Genomic DNA, 17,321 nt, shown 5'->3' on the forward strand with positions numbered 1-17,321 from the left:
TTTGCTTTGGCTCCATCCCTTCATTCTCTCTGGAGTTATTTCTCCACTGATCTCCAGTAGCACCCTAAATGTGTGTGTTCTCAAGGCTCCATCGTCAGTGCTTGGTGTTCTCATTCTATTCACTGCATGCCTCCCATGGACAGGTTGCTTTAGGGTTCATTAAGGATCCATGAGGGAATGTACATGATTCACCTGTATAGGCCTTAGCACACTAGGCTAAATACTTACCTTTTAGAAACATACAAAGAATAGAGAATTGATGTACAGGTTCCATAAGCAGAAGCCTGATGTGCACCATGAGAAATGACATGGGGATCTTGTGTTTTACTGAATTGTTCTTCTGGGTTACAGTTGACAGTGGCATCTGGGTCCATCATAATGGACCCCATCTGTCTGGTGGAAAACCAGAACAATCAGCTGCTAGTAAATCCCAGAGCACTGAAGATTCTCGAGCAGATATCTCAGCCTGTGGTGGTGGTGGCCATTGCAGGGCTCTATCGGACAGGGAAGTCCTACCTGATGAACCGCCTGGCAGGACAGAACCATGGTGAGTGTTGTTCAAGACCTTTTACTTGGAAGCAGTGATAACACAGTCTGCTGATCCTCCTCCTCTAGGGTCATGTTAATGAAGAGCCTAACTCCCTACTGAAGAAAACTTCTAATTCTCACCACCAAATTTATAACTTCAAACCCATCCCTCCACAATGTTAACTCTTTTATCCAGTAATCGAGAATTCCCAACCTCATCCAAAAATCTACCTCATTCGTCCTAATCCTATCCACTGCCATCTGCTCAGGAGCTCATCTTCAACAATCATGCCCTTCCCTTCTCCTTCACCACGTTTACCCTAAACCACAGGCTCATTTCAGGTAGCACAGAAATGTTGTTCAAGATGTTCTGTTTTTAAAAAGGATAGAAGGAAGTACAGACAGATGAATCTCTGTAAAACCCATATCTCAATGGGGCTATCACCCACCTTTTTTTGCTTCATTTAATTTGCTTATTTCCAAACTTTGGTAAATTATACTTTCGTTTTCTCCTTTTCCTAGTATCAACTATAACACATACAGAATGGTGCATAAAATATATGTATATAAATACTGTAAAATTGATAAACATAATTTAATCATCTGTCTAATCACTATTCAGATGAAGAAATAATACTTCAACACCCAAAATCCCAAGTTATGCCCTCTGAAACCTTCATTAGACTTCACCAGTATCCTGATTTTCATGGGGTATTCTTTTACACTTCCTTTTAAAAAATTGCTTCATATTGTATTTCTGCATTTGTAAAACATGAAGTGAAAGTGAAAGTTGCTCAGTCGTGTCCGCCTCTTTGCGACCCCATGGAATATACAGTCTTTCCCTTCTCCAGGGAACCTTCCCAACACAGGGATCAAACCCATGTCTCCCACATTGTAGGCGGATTCTTTGCCAGCTGAACCACACCCAGGTTGTAAAACATAGCTTGAACTTAATACAAGGGTAACTAAATTGTGCCAATCATTGGTGTCTTGCTTCTTTTGCTCAACAAGAAGTTTATAAGGTTCATCTAGTTTGTCATACTTGACTGTAATTGATTTTGTTCACTACTTTACAGTATGCTATTGACAAAGGGTAGAAGAATTCACTCATTGTTGATGAACAGTTATTATCTGTAGTTTACCTTTTATGGATCCTGCTGTCGTGAATATTCTTGTATATATCCTGATGCACATGTACACTAGCTACCCCTGTGTGATATACTCAGAAGTGTAACTGCTGGGTCATAGAGTCCATATATTTTCAGGCATTCAAGACAATATCAAACAGTTTTTGAAGTTTTATGTGCAATTTATGTGCTTATTAGCAGTAACTGGAATTCTCCACATCAGCCTCACTACAAATAAGCATCTGTACCTTTGAACATATTAATTTACTCTTTACATTTCCAATTTTATGAAATCTTTCTTTTTCTACCGAGTTGCTTTCTTGGTTCTTACTGATTTTAGGGCCAATCTGACAATGTCTTGGATATTGCTGTCTAAGAAAACTACACACCATTTCTTTCCTAATGCCTTCTTATGTGGCTCAGTGTCTCAGCATGATTAGGGAGTAGAACCTCAGCCAACCAAAATCTCAGAATCTTAGCTATTTCTCAATGTCTCTCTCAGACTCTGTCTCTTATCTCGCTTACTCTATTTTCTTCCTTTCTTCCTCTTTTTGCTTTGAAATCTCCTATTGGCCTCAAATAAAAATATTTTATATTTGCTTTTCTTTTAGAGAAACTCCTGACAACTAGTCAGGGGAAGACTTGTTTCTCTGTCACGTGATATTACTTAATATGTCATTTTTGAGTGATTAGAGATTTAAAAACTGTGAGAAAGGGTTATCAGTCAAAGTGTTTGAACAATCAAGGTGTTTCAACAATAGTCTTTTTATTCTTTTGTGATAATATCAGACAATAAGGAGGTGAATGGCATCACGGACACAATGGACATGAACTTGGGCAAACTCCAGGAGTTGGGGAGGGACAGGGAAGCCTGGCTTGCTGCAGTCCATGGTGTTGTGACGAGTCAAGCTTGACTGAGCAACTGAACAACAAATTCTGTTACTAAGGAAATCCCTCACTTAGTTATGTTTTAAAGAACTTGAATTGTGACTCTACCACTCCAGTTGAATGACAAGGAGATCAAAACCAAAAATCAAACAGAACTGGTGCCTAGTCAAGGTCCACGAGCAGAAGCAAGTCACTGCACTCTGCCCTTGTGGTGACTTCTTTGTCTGTCCTTTACCTCACATAACTGACAGCGATGACCCCCAGTTATACCTCGTCTTTTCTCCATGAGGGAAATGGGAGCTTATATTTCCGTATTAATCGACAAACAGTGAAAAGCCATCACGATGTCGAAGAGTGCAGATCACCTCAGGGGTTCTATCCTCTCTGAAAAGAACACACAGGATATGATCATTGAATGGCCTGAGCCGTGCTGAACCATGCTCCACTAGGGATATCATCATATCCATTTCTAGTCTCATTGAAGGGACCATGGGCATCTGGTGGGCACGTAAAATCTTGGACTATAGGTCAGATGCACTGCCTGCAGCTTTTAGGCGTATACCTGACATAATCTCCCTCTGGGCCTCTCTGGTGTCTCAGCAGTAAAGAATCTGCCTGCAATGCAGCAACCTTGCAAGACTCAAGTTAGATCCCTGGGTGGGGAAGATGCCCTGGAGCAAGAAATGCAGCCCACTCCAATATTCTTGCCTGGGAAATCCCATGGACAGAGGAGCCTGCTGGGCTACAGACCGAGCACACACACAATCTCCTCAGTTGTCTTAAGACTAGAAAAAGGGCAAACAATTCTCATGGGTCTTTTCTGATTCACTGCTGTCATATCAGCAACCTCAAGTCAATGAACAAAGAATTCATCTTTTCTTGAAGAGGAGAACAGAAATGAGGAAAATACAGGGAGAAAGGGAAGGAAAAATATATCTTATCAAGAGGTGATATATCAGTCGGTGATATATCAGTCCAGGTCCTGGAAAGACATACAGAAGTCACTTAAGGGGTAAACCATGTTTAATGAAGAAGCAATCACAAAGGCACAAGCAGAGCAAAAGAAATCAATGAAGGATGCAGAAGCAATCAGAGGGTGGCAGGAACAGTGGCCACGTAGCCTTTATATCTTCTGTAGTGTGAAGAAGCAAGCAATGAATGGATTCCAGAATGTGACAGAGACCAGAGCTACTGGATGGAGCTAAACAAAAGGAGGTGTGGTCAAGGTAGAGGAACAGAGGCGCTGGGACAACGTGGCTCACGAGGGTGGAAGCCAGGGGAACAGGAGGTTTACTCCTGACCTCTTACTGGTACTAGTGGGACGCCATCAGAAAGTGGAGGATATGGGAGCTCTTCAATATCAGATAACTGGAAAGGTTAATACAGTTTACACTGACCTCTTCGTGTGACACAGTATGAGCCATTGTTAGAAGGTGGATAAGGGACATTAAATGTTTCTTGGGAAGGTCCTGAGTATGTGTAGCACTTGTCCTTGCTAAAATGGAAACACCCGTCCCCAACCCAGGCACTCACATTCCAACTATTTTACCCAAAGCAACCCCTGGGTAGCCTGAACTCTCTGCTTTTACTGTGTGTTGCTTAATCCTCTTTCTGTGCAGGCTTCTGTCTGGGCTCCACAGTGCAGTCTGAAACCAAGGGAATCTGGATGTGGTGTGTGCCCCACCCCTCCAAGGAGAACCACACTCTGGTCCTTCTGGACACTGAGGGTCTGGGTGATATGGAAAAGGTAAGGCAGGGAATCTTCTTTATGCCTTACTCTACTTACTTTTCAATTTCCCACCTCAGTTCAATTTTTATGACATGTCCCAATCAAATTATGCAAATCAAACTATGAATAATGAGGCTAAAAAACTTTGCTTGAATTTATTCTATAATAAGTTCAATAGTTTGGTTATTATAGATAGATCTTCTTATTTTCAGCACTGAGACAAAGAATGTGCTGTGCTGTTGCTTAGTTGCTCAGTTGTGACTGACTCTTTGCAACCGCATGGACTGTAGCCCACCAGGCTCCTCTGTCCATGGGGATTCTCTAGGCAAGAATACAGGAGTAGGTTGCCATGACCTCCTCCAGGGGAGATGAAAGACACAATTTACAAATATCTATTGGGCATCTGAATCCCAGGGCTTTGTGTTAAATGCAACATGTATCACAGTGATGGAGCTAAACGCCCAGAGTTCAGTTGGGGAGGTAAGAAATATGCAGTGTTATCAGCACACAGAACCATGTTACACAAAGTGATAACCTATACAAGTTGTTAGTTTGGGAAGTCTGGTGAAAGCTAGACTAGTGGAAGTCTGGCTATAGTCAGAAGACTATAACCAGTCTTCCACCAGTTATAGTGGTGGAAGACTATAGTTATAGTCCAGTAGAAGCTATAACCCATGGGTTTGTGCACCGTGGTGGGGGACAGGTCCAGCAGGGCTGAGATGCTGTGTGCCCACAACAGTGCTATTTGTTTGCAGCATCCCCCCCTCCCCACAGCGCGACTGAACTAGTGAGCCTAAAAAAAAAAAAAAAAAAAAAAAAAGTGTCCACCACCGCCCCCCTGTGTCAGGACGGAATTCAGACACTGAAGAGACCAGCAAACAGAAGTTAAACAGAGGGAACCGCCTTGGAAGTGACCCCACATGGCCCATAACATCACAGAAGGACCAGATATATCTTCACTATTTTTACAATCATTCCTTATTTTTTTTTTCTTTTTTCTTTTTTTCTAACTTTTTTTTAAATTGTTAAGTCTTCTATTTCTCCTCTAATTTTTATTTCTATAACTTACTATTACTTTGCAAAAAAAAAAAAAAAGATGACTTTTTTAAGGCAAACACCATATATAGTCTTTGTGTGGTTGTTGTTGGTATTTCTTTTTTAATCTTGTGGGTTTTTTTTTTTCTTATTTTTTCTTATTATTTTTTTCTTTTTTCTTTTTTTTTCTTTCTTTTTTTTCTTTCTTCCTTCTGCTTCTTCTCTTTAATATTGTATTTTTGAAAATCCAACCTCTACTCTAGGTTTTTAATCTTTGCTTTTTGGTTTCTGTTGTCAATTTTGTACATTTCAAAACCCAATTTTACCTGACAGCGAGATTACTGGCTTGACCACTCTCTCCTCCTTTTGGACTCTCCTTTTTCTCCACCAGGTGGCCTCTGTCTCTTTCCCCCACCCCCATCTCTTCTCTATCCAACTCTGTGATTCTCTGTGAGTTCTAGATGGTGGAGAACACCTAAGGAACTGATTATTGGCTGGATTTGTCTCTCTCCTTTTCATTCCTCGCTCTTACCCTCCTGGCCACCTCTGTCTACTTCCTCCCTCTCCTCTTCCCTGTATAACTCCGTGAATACCTCTGAGAGGTCCAGACTATGGAGCGCACATAAGGAAGTGACTATTGACTAGCTTGCTCTCTCCTCTTTTGATCTCACCGCATCTCATTCCAGTCACCTCTAACTACCCCCTCCCTCTTCTCTTCTCCATGTAACCCAGTGAACCTCTCTGGGTGCCCCTCAATGTGGAGAAAACTTTCATCTTTAACCTAGATGTTTTATCATCGGTGCTGTATAGATGGAGAAGTCTAGAGACCACTGTAAAAATAAAACCGAAAACCAGAAGCAGGAGGCTTAAGTCCAAAGCTTGAGAACATCGGAGAACTCCTGAATTCAGGGAACATTAAGCAATAGGAGCTCATCAAACGCCTCCATACCTACACTGAAACAAAGCTCCACCCAAGGGCCAACAAATTTCAGAGCAAGACATATCACACAAATTCTCCAGCAACACAGGAACACACCCCTGAGCTTCAATATACAGGCAGCTCAAAGTTACTCCAAAACTTTAGACGTCTCATAACCCATTACTGGTCACTCCCCTGCACTCCAGAGAGAAGAAACCCAGCTCCACCCACCAGACCTCCAACACAAGCCTCCCTAACCAGGAAACCTTGACAAGCCACTGATACAACCCCACCCACAGTGAGGAAGCTCCACAATAAAGAGAACTCCACAAATTACCAGAATATAAAAAGGCCATCCCAAACGCAGCAATATAACCAAGATGAAGAGACAGAGGAATACTCAGCAGGTAAAGGAACAGGAGAAATGCCCACCAAACCAAACAAAAGAGTAAGAGATAGGGAATCTACCTGACAAAGAATTCCGAATATTGATAGTGAAAATGATCCAAGATCTTGAAATCAAAATGGAATCACAGATAAATAGCCTAGAGACAAGGATTGAGAAGATGCAAGAAAGGTTTAACAAGGACCTAGAAGAAATTTTAAAAAGTCAATATACAATGAATAACGCAATAAATGAGATCAGAAACACTCTGGAGGCAACAAATAGTAGAATAACGGAGGCAGAAGATAAGATTAGTGAAATGGAAGATAGAATGGTAGAAATAAATGAATCAGAGAGGAAAAAAGAAAAACGAATTAAAAGAAATGAGGACAATCTCAGAGACCTCCAGGACAATATGAAACGCTCCAACATTCGAATTATAGGAGTCCCAGAAGAAGAAGACAAAAAGAAAGACCATGAGAAAATCCTTGAGGAGATAATAGTTGAAAACTTCCCTAAAATGGGGAAGGAAATAATCACCCAAGTCCAAGAAACCCAGAGAGTTCCAAATAGGATAAACCCAAGGCGAAACACCCCAAGACACATATTAATCAAATTAACAAAGATCAAACACAAAGAACAACTATTAAAAGCAGCAAGGGAAAAACAACAAATAACACACAAGGGGATTCCCATAAGGATAACAGCTGATCTCTCAATAGAAACTCTTCAGGCCAGGAGGGAATGGCAAGACATACTTAAAGTGATGAAAGAAAATAACCTACAGCCCAGATTACTATACCCAGCAAGGATCTCATTCAAATACGAAGGAGAAATCAAAAGCTTTACAGACAAGCGAAAGCTGAGAGAATTCAGCACCACCAAACCAGCTCTCCAACAAATTCTAAAGGATATTCTCTAGACAGGAAACACAAAAAGGGAGTATAAACCCGAACCCAAAATAATAAAACAAATGGCAACGGGATCATACTTATCAATAATTACCTTAAACGTAAATGGATTGAATGCCCTAACCAAAAGGCAAAGACTGGCCGAATGGATACAAAAACAAGAACCCTCTATATGCTGCTTACAAGAGACCCACCTCAAAACAAGGGACATACAGACTGAAAGTGAAGGGTTGGAAAAAGATATTCCACGCAAATAGAGACCAAAAGAAAGCAGAGGTGGCAATACTCATATCCGATAAAATAGACTTTAAAACAAAGGCTGTGAAAAGAGACAAAGAAGGCCACTACATAATGATCAAAGGATCAATCCAAGAAGAAGATATAACAATTATAAATATATATGCACCCAATATAGGAGCACCGCAATATGTAGGACAAATGCTAACAAGTATGAAAGGGGAAATTAACAACAACACAATAATAGTGGGAGACTTTAATACCCCACTCACACATATGGACAGATCAACTAAACAGAAAATTAACAAAGAAACGCAAACTTTAAATGATACATTAGACCAGTTAGACCTAATTGATATCTATAGGACATTTCACCCCAAAACAATGAATTTCACCTTTTTCTCAAGTGCTCATGGAACCTTCTCGAGGATAGATCACATCCTGGGCCATAAATATAACCTTGATAAATTCAAAAAAGTCAAAATCATTCCAAGCATCTTTTCTGACCATAATGCACTAAGATTAGATCTCAATTACAGATGGAAACCTATTAAAAATTCCAACATATGGAGGCTGAACAACACGCTTCTGAATAACCAACAAATCACAGAAGAAATCAAAAAAGAAATCAAAATATGCATAGAAACTAATGAAAATGAAATCACAACAACCCAAAACCTGTGGGACACTATAAAAGCAGTGCTAAGAGGAAAGTTCATAGCAATACAGGCATACCTCAAGAAACAAGAAAAAAGTCAAATAAATAACCTAACTCTACACCTAAAGCAACTAGAAAAGGAAGAATTGGAGAACCCCAGAGTTAGCAGAAGGAAAGAAATCTTAAAAATTAGGACAGAAATAAATGCAAAAGAAACAAAAGAGACCATAGCAAAAATCAACAAAGCCAAAAGCTGGTTCTTTGAAAGGATAAATAAAATTGACAGACCATTAGCCAGACTCATCAAGAAGCAAAGAGAGAAAAATCAAATCAATAAAATTAGAAATGAAAATGGAGAGATCACAACAGACAGCATAGAAATACAAAGGATCATAAGAGACTACTATCAGCAATTATATGCCAATAAAATGGACAATCTGGAAGAAATGGACAAATTCTTAGAAAAATACAATTTTCCAAAACTAAACCAGGAAGAAATAGCCAATCTTAACAGACCCATCACAAGCACGGAAATTGAAACTGTAATCAGAAATCTTCCAGCAAACAAAAGCCCAGGTCCAGACGGCTTCACAGCTGAATTCTACCAAAAATTTAGAGAAGACCTAACACCTATCCTACTCAAACTCTTCCAGAAAATTGCAGAGGAAGGGAAACTTCCAAACTCATTCTATGAGGCCACCATCACCCTAATACCAAAACCTGACAAAGATACTACAAAAAAAGAGAACTACAGGCCAATATCACTGATGAACATAGATGCAAAAATCCTCAACAAAATTCTAGCAATCAGAATCCAACAACACATTAAAAAGATCGTACACCATGACCAAGTGGGCTTTATCCCAGGGATGCAAGGATTCTTCAATATCTGCAAATCAATCAATGTAATTCATCACATTAGCAAATTGAAAAATAAAAGCCACATGATTATCTCAATAGATGCAGAGAAGGCCTTTGACAAAATTCAACATCCATTTATGATAAAAACTCTCCAGAAAGCAGGAATAGAAGGAACATACCTCAACATAATAAAAGCTATATATGACAAACCCACAGCAAACATTATCCTCAATGGTGAAAAATTGAAAGCATTTTCCCTAAAGTCAGGAACAAGACAAGGGTGCCCACTTTCACCACTACTATTCAACATAGTTCTGGAAGTTTTAGCCAAAGCAATCAGAGCAGAAAAAGAAATAAAAAGAATCCAAATTGGAAAAGAAGAAGTAAAACTCTCACTGTTTGCAGATGACATGATCCTCTACATAGAAAACCCTAAAGACTCTACCAGAAAATTACTAGAGCTAATTAACGAATATAGTAAAGTTGCAGGATATAAAATCAACACACAGAAATCCCTTGGATTCCTATACACTAATAATGAGAAAGTAGAAAAAGAAATTAAGGAAACAATTCCATTCACCATTGCAACAAAAAGAATAAAATACTTAGGAATATATCTACCTAAAGAAACTAAAGACCTATGTATAGAAAATTATAAAACACTGATGAAAGAAATCAAAGAGGACACTAATAGATGGAGAAATATACCATGCTCATGGATCGGAAGAATCAATATAGTGAAAATGAGTATACTACCCAAAGCAATTTACAAATTCAATGCAATCCTTATCAAGCTTCCAGCGATATTTTTCACAGAGCTAGAACAAATAATTTCAAGATTTGTATGGAAATACAAAAAACCACGAATAGCCAAAGCAATCTTGAAAAAGAAGAATGGAACTGGAGGAATCAACTTGCTTGACTTCAGGCTCTACTACAAAGCCACAGTCATCAAGACAGTATGGTATTGGCACAAAGACAGAAATATAGATCAATGGAACAAAATAGAAAGCCCAGAGATAAATCCACACACATATGGACACCTTATCTTTGACAAAGGAGGCAAGAATATACAATGGAGTAAAGACAATCTCTTTAACAAGTGGTGCTGGGAAAACTGGTCAACCACTTGTAAAAGAATGAAACTAGATCACTTTCTAACACCGCACACAAAGATAAACTCAAAATGGATTAAAGATCTAAATGTAAGACCAGAAACTATAAAACTCTTAGAGGAGAACATAGGCAAAACACTCTCCGACATAAACCACAGCAGGATCCTCTATGATCCACCTCCCAGAATTCTGGAAATAAAAGCAAAAATAAACAAATGGGATCTAATTAAAATTAAAAGCTTTGCACAACAAAGGAAAATATAAGCAAAGTGAAAAGACAGCCTTCTGAATGGGAGAAAATAATAGCAAATGAAGCAACTGACAAACAACTAATCTCAAAAATATACAAGCAACTCATGCAGCTTAATTCCAGAAAATAAACAACTCAATCAAAAAATGGGCCAAAGAACTAAATAGACATTTCTCCAAAGAAGACATACGGATGGCTAACAAACACATGAAAAGATGCTCAACATCACTCATTATCAGAGAAATGCAAATCAAGACCACAATGAGGTACCATTTCACACCAGTCAGAATGGCTGCGATCCAAAAGTCTGCAAGCAATAAACGCTGGAGAGGGTGTGGAGAAAAGGGAACCCTCTTACACTGTTGGTGGGAAAGCAAACTAGTACAGCCACTATGGAGAACAGTGTGGAGATTCCTTTAAAAATTGCAAATAGAGCTGCCTTATGACCCAGCAATCCCACTGCTGGGCATACACACTGAGGAAACCAGAATTGAAAGAGACACATGTACCCCAATGTTCATCACAGCACTGTTTATAATAGCCAGGACATGGAAACAACCTAGATGTCCATCAGCAGATGAATGGATAAGAAAGCTGTGGTACATATACAGAATGGAGTATTACTCAGCCATTAAAAAGAATACATTTGAATCAGTTCTGATGAGATGTATGAAACTGGAGCCGATTATACAGAGTGAAGTAAGCCAGAAAGAAAAACACCAATACAGTATACTAAGACATATATATGGAATTTAGAAAGATGGCAATGAAGACCCTGTATGCAGGACGGCAAAAAAGACACAGATGTGTATAGCGGACTTTTGGACTCAGTGGGAGAGGGAGAGGGTGAGATGATTTGGGAGAATGGCATTGAAACATGTATAATATCATGTAAGAATCGAATTGCCAGTCTATGTCCGATGCAGGATATGGCACCCTTGGGGATGGTACGCAGGGATGACCCAGAGAGATGTTGTGGGGAGGGGCGTGGGAGGGGGGTTCATGTTTGGGAATGCATGTACACCCATGGTGGATTCATGTCAATGTATGGCAAAACCAATACAGAACTGTAAAGTAAAATAAAAGAAAAATTTTAAAAAAAATTTAACTTATTCAGTAATCACATCAGTGTCACCCAAGATGGTCTATGATTCATAATAGATTGTAGTTTGCATAATCTGCTTCCTTTAACCTCATTTGCCATAAGACAAAGCACAACAAACTGCACACTGATAGCAGCAGGACCACGTGCTGGTCTCACTATCTGTCATGTATCTGGGTGAAAAAAGTGAAAGTGTTAGTCACTCAGTCGTGTCCAAGTATTGAAACCCCATAGACTGTAGCCAGCCAGGCTCCCCTGTACACAGAATTCTCCAGGCAGGAATACTGGAGTGGGTAGCCATTCCCTTTTCCAGGGGATCTTCTGGACCCAGGGATCAAATATATCTCATAATACCTCTATATAACCACAATTTTTGGCAATCATGATCAGCTTCTGTGGGTCCTTCCACTTGCATGGTTCCTGAAGTGACTGAAGTGTAAGCCCTCAGTCGTGTCCAACTCTTTGCGACCCCATAGACTATAGAGTCCATGGAATTCTCCAGGCCAGCATACTGGAGTGGATAGCCTTTCCCTTCTCCAGGGGATCTTTGAAACCCAGGGATCAAACCCAGGTCTCCCACATTCCAGGCAGATTCTTTACTATCCCACATTGCAGGCAAATTCTTCACCAACTGAGCTATCAGAGAAGTTTCTGTCAATTCTTTAATGCCCAGTTCTTTTCAACTTAATGTCATCACATCACTGTAAGACACAATCACTCTTGGCTCTGAATGCACAGAGCATTTTTTTTTCCTTTGTGGTATTACTCCTTTGTCTATTATAGTAACACATTTGGTTCCACACTGAGTAGTTTATCATCTTGGATAAATATGTATGTTCCCATATATATCTGACCCTCCAGAAAGCCATCTCTCTAGGGTAGGGATTATTATGTGGAACTTTATATTCAAGTAAGCAAATGAGTGTCTCCTGTTATCTAGATGAACAGTTAGTAGTTGAATTTAATTGATTAGTATTTCTATTCCTAATATCCATCATTATCTAGAAAATGTTGCAAGGAAATCACTGTCTACTTTCTACTGGAAAACTTCTATGTGCCAGGTGCTATAGTAAATATTCAAACATATATAAGATGTCATTCACTTCTGCTAATAGCTAATCACACAAAAGAGCTTAGATGGGTCAATATCAACACCAGAAAGATTTGCATTCAGTCCCTGGGGTTGCAAAGAGTCAGACACGACTGAGCAACTGAACTGAACTGAGCTGAAAATTTATGTTGCTTGCCTTCCTATCGAGTTACAGTCTGCTGTTATAGCAAATGAACTATTGAATGAGAGCATGAGGAGTAGTGTCCTCACCCTGTAATGCACTTTCTAGGGTGACTCCAAAAATGACTCATGGACCTTTGCTCTGGCTGTGCTCCTGAGCAGTACCTTTATCTACAACAGCATGGGCACCATCAACCACCAGGCCCTGGAACAGCTGCAGTATCCTTCCAGAGCTGAACTAGCACATTTCATTCAGTTTATGGGAATAGCAACTGACACCGTTTCTCCTTTTCCATGACTCCATTCTGTTGACTGATGAGCTGGTAAAATGGGGCAAAAGGGAATATTTGTAAAACTTGCTTTGGGGTAAGATCTGGAAATGTTGTTGGAGAGTGCTTCTTTTTCCTTACCTAAGATCCCAGCTACGTGACTGAATTAACGGAGCTGATCAGAATCAAATCATCTCCCATCTCCGATGATGTAGAGGACTCAGTCGAGTTTGTGAGATTCTTTCCAGACTTTGTCTGGACTGTGCGGGATTTCATGCTGGAGCTGGAGTTTGATGGAAACCCCATCACTGAAGATGAGTACCTGGAGAATGCCTTGAAGTTGATTCCAGGTATCAGAGCAGGAGCAAGATGGTAGAAAGCTCAGTAGGAAGTGGGATCAAGAGCCCTGATATTCAGCACTTGATGTCAATCTTAATTTGGGGTTGGAATGAGGCCATGCTAATGGTGCCTGGTGAATGACTGGTGGGTGGCTTCAGTCATTATTGGTACTGGAAGAACTTCAGAGACCAGAGCATAAGCTCACTGAGGAAAATTAGAATCTAGTATTAAACAAACAATTTTAGAAAAATTAATATCATGAAGAAAAAGTCTCACATATTGTATTACATATTAAGTGCTTCTTTTTTCCTCTTTGAGAAAAATAACCCATCAGATTGAAATTGGTAGATGTAGAATCATAAGGTAAATAAAAGCATTAATTTGTGAAATATTGATACATTTCACAGAGTGTTTTTTATACCCTATATAGATATATTCTTAATAGACAACTATTTATATTCTTATTCATTCAAAAGAAAAGCATTGCTACATTCTTCCAGTGAGACTATCAGACTTCAAAGCCTTTCTCATAACATCATACTCTTCATTCTAGAGACTTACACCATATGTACATGCATGCTCATGTGCTCAGTTGCTCAGTCATGTTTGACTCTTTTTGACTCTATGGACTGTAGCCCGCCAGGTTCCTGTGTCTTTGAGATGGCAAGAATACTGGAGTGGGTTGCCATTTCCTCCTCTGGGGATCTCCCCTACCCAGGGATTGAACTCATATCTCTTGTGTCTCCTGCACTGGCGGATGGATTCTTTACGATTGAGCCACCTATAACCTAATTATACGGTATATGTCATATTAACATGCTAAGTTGGTTACTCAGATTATATTTAGCAGAGAGAATAATAGGTGGTACCTAGAAGTAATATTGGTTTTGTTTAATCATATACTTACCCTTTCAATAAATATTTATTGAACTGATGATATATGCCCCAAATCCCTCTGTATGATACTGTCAAATCCAATAGAAAGTGTTGCAGAGGACTGATGGCGTGTCCTCTTTTCCTTTAGGCCAATCTAACCATGAGATTGTGTATTCTAAAGTAATCTCAAAACATATTTATAGAATGTGCGTTTTTATTCGATTTTATAAAGCTTTTCTTTCCTGTATATCATTTGTTCCCAATGTGATTTCCTTCCCAGATATATTGTGAGTATCCTTATTTCCACCATTACTTTTCATGTCTGAAATGGAGATTTTAACATCAAAATAGTGTTTTTGACAGTTATTTGGATTGGCTTAACTTTCAAGAAGCACCTAATAATTGATCCAGTGCACACTATGCAATGGCTAAGGAAAAGAAAAGTTTCTTCAGTTGGTATAAACAATTCTTTTTCCTCCCCAGAAGTATTTCCTTCAATCTTGGCTCAGTATAAAAATAGAGTTTCTCTGGTAGATAACTTTATTTAACTTTATTTTGGGGGGCTCCAAAATCACTGCAGATGGTGATTGCAGCCATGAAATTAAAAGACGCTTACTCCTTGGAAGGAAAGTTATGACCAACCTAGATAGCATATTCAAAAGCAGAGACATTACTTTGCCGACTAAGGTCCGTCTAGTCAAGGCTATGTTTTTTCCAGTGGTCATGTACGGATGTGAGAGTTGGACTATTAAGAAAGCTGAGCACCGAAGAATTGGTGCTTTTGAACTCTGGTGTTGTAGAAGACTCTTGAGAGTCCCTTGGACTGCAAGGAGATTCAACCACTCCATTCTAAAGGACATTGCTCATGGGTGTTCTTTGGAAAGAATGATGCTAAAGCTGAAACTCCAGCACTTTGGCCACGTCATGAGAAGAGTTGATCCATTGGAAAAGACTGATGTTGGGAGGGATTGGGGGCAGGAGGAGAAGGGGACAACAGAGGATGAGATGGCTGGATGGCATCACGGACTCGATGCATATGAGTTTGAGTCAACTCCGGGAGTTGGTGATGGACAGGGAGGCCAGGCGTGCTGCAATTCATGGGGTCGCAAAGAATCGGACACAACTGAGCGACTGAAATGAACTGAACTGAATTGATGGTAGATTAATGTAAGGTTAATTGTCAAATACAAAAATTTATAGGCATAGGCATTAGAATGATTGCAAAAATTCCTGGAAATCAAAGTCCTCAGCCCCCTTACCAAGAGTCTGTCTCTTCTTTGATTGTTCTTTTCCACTTTTGCAGAGGAACATCACCAAATTCAAAATTCCAACTTACCCAGAGAGTGTATTAAGAATTTCTTTCCCAAACGGAAGTGTTTCGTCTTTGACAGCCCTGCAAGTAACAGAAAACAATTATTCCATCTTGAGGAAATACCAGACAGCCAACTGGATGAGAATTACCAGAAGCAGTCAAAATTTTTCTGCTCATATATCTATGCCCATGCAAAGACCAAGACCTTAAAAGAGGGAATCACTATCACTGGGAGAAGTGAGCCTCCTTTGCTACAGCATGTCTCTCTGTGATTCACTGTGGTTGAGGAATGTGTGGTGGAGTTGAAGTTGTAAATGTACTCTGGTATTGTCAATAATGGTGCTTTCTTCTTTTTTTTCTTCATTAAGGGTGTTCTCTATATAATTTGGAAAATCCGATATTCATCCCCACATAGAAATGCATGCTTCTTCATTAAAATTGCCCTGTATGAGGCATTTTTGAAGCATACCAAATCTCATGAAATTATTGTGTTGGCCAGAATGTTCTTTCAGGTTTTTCAGTAAGATATTATGGAAAAATCCAAACAAACATTTTGGCCAACCCAATATTACACTAAAGATATGTTAAGGACAGACATATTCATGGTGATGAACCACTGAGTGGATAAGTGTATCTAGTGATGATATACAAGGTATTCTGTGAATTTACATGAATCAATAATAAGTAGTAGGTCATGAATCCATGTAAACTCATTGAGAGTCTGAGAAACAAGTCTAAATATAACCTTATGTAGTGCTGGCTTCATGCCCATGTCAATGGGGCAGTCACATAGTGCCCTGTGCTGAGATGGGCCTGCTTGCTTTGAAGTTTGTATCATGGTCTGGAAATTCTTGATGACATTTTTGCATGTGGCTCTACATTTTCATTTGGAAATAGTGCTCACAAAATATGCAGTTTACTCACATATATATAAGTTCTTTGTGTTTTATTACAATGGGAAAAGTGTTATAGGAGAACCTTGAACATACTTTTTGAGCTAATTCAGTTAATACTGTATTGAGATGAAATGAGAACTATAAAATAGAGTGAATGGGAGACACAGTGATGTTACTATAAGAAAGTTATAGAAGGTGGAGGATACAATGATGAGGATAAGGATGAAGATGAAGAAAAGAAGAGAAGAAAGAAAGCCTCAAATTCAATAAAACTTTAATAATTTTAAGAGTATTGATCTAAAGTCCATAAAACAAGGGAGAATGTTCTATTTTCAAAATATAATGTTTCATCCAGGGTTGGGGATTCTGGTGGAGGCCTATGTAAATGCCATCAACAGTGGATCAGTTCCTTGTCTGGAGAACACGGTGACAACTCTGGCCCAGCTGGAGAACTCAGCAGCCATGCAGAAGGCAGCTGACCACTACAGTGAGCAGATGGCTCAGTGACTGAGCCTCCCCACAGACACGCTCCAGGAGCTGCTGGAGGTGCACGCAGCCTGTGAGAAGGAAGCCATTGCAGTCTTCTTGAAGCGCTCTTTCAAGGATGAAAACCAGGATTTCCAGAAGAAACTTCTGGTAATGTAGCCTAGAGT

At 39.5% G+C, this 17,321-nt stretch overlaps 1 pseudogene; it reads left to right on the forward strand.

Annotated features, from left to right (window-relative positions):
* Positions 1-350: 350 nt before the first annotated feature.
* On the forward strand, positions 351-17,304 carry LOC120861064 (annotated as a pseudogene).
* Positions 17,305-17,321: the final 17 nt, after the last annotated feature.

This window comes from Oryx dammah, unplaced genomic scaffold, assembly GCF_014754425.2.
Source record: "Oryx dammah isolate SB20612 unplaced genomic scaffold, SCBI_Odam_1.1 HiC_scaffold_11221, whole genome shotgun sequence".
In the NCBI taxonomy this organism is placed as follows: domain Eukaryota; kingdom Metazoa; phylum Chordata; class Mammalia; order Artiodactyla; family Bovidae; genus Oryx; species Oryx dammah.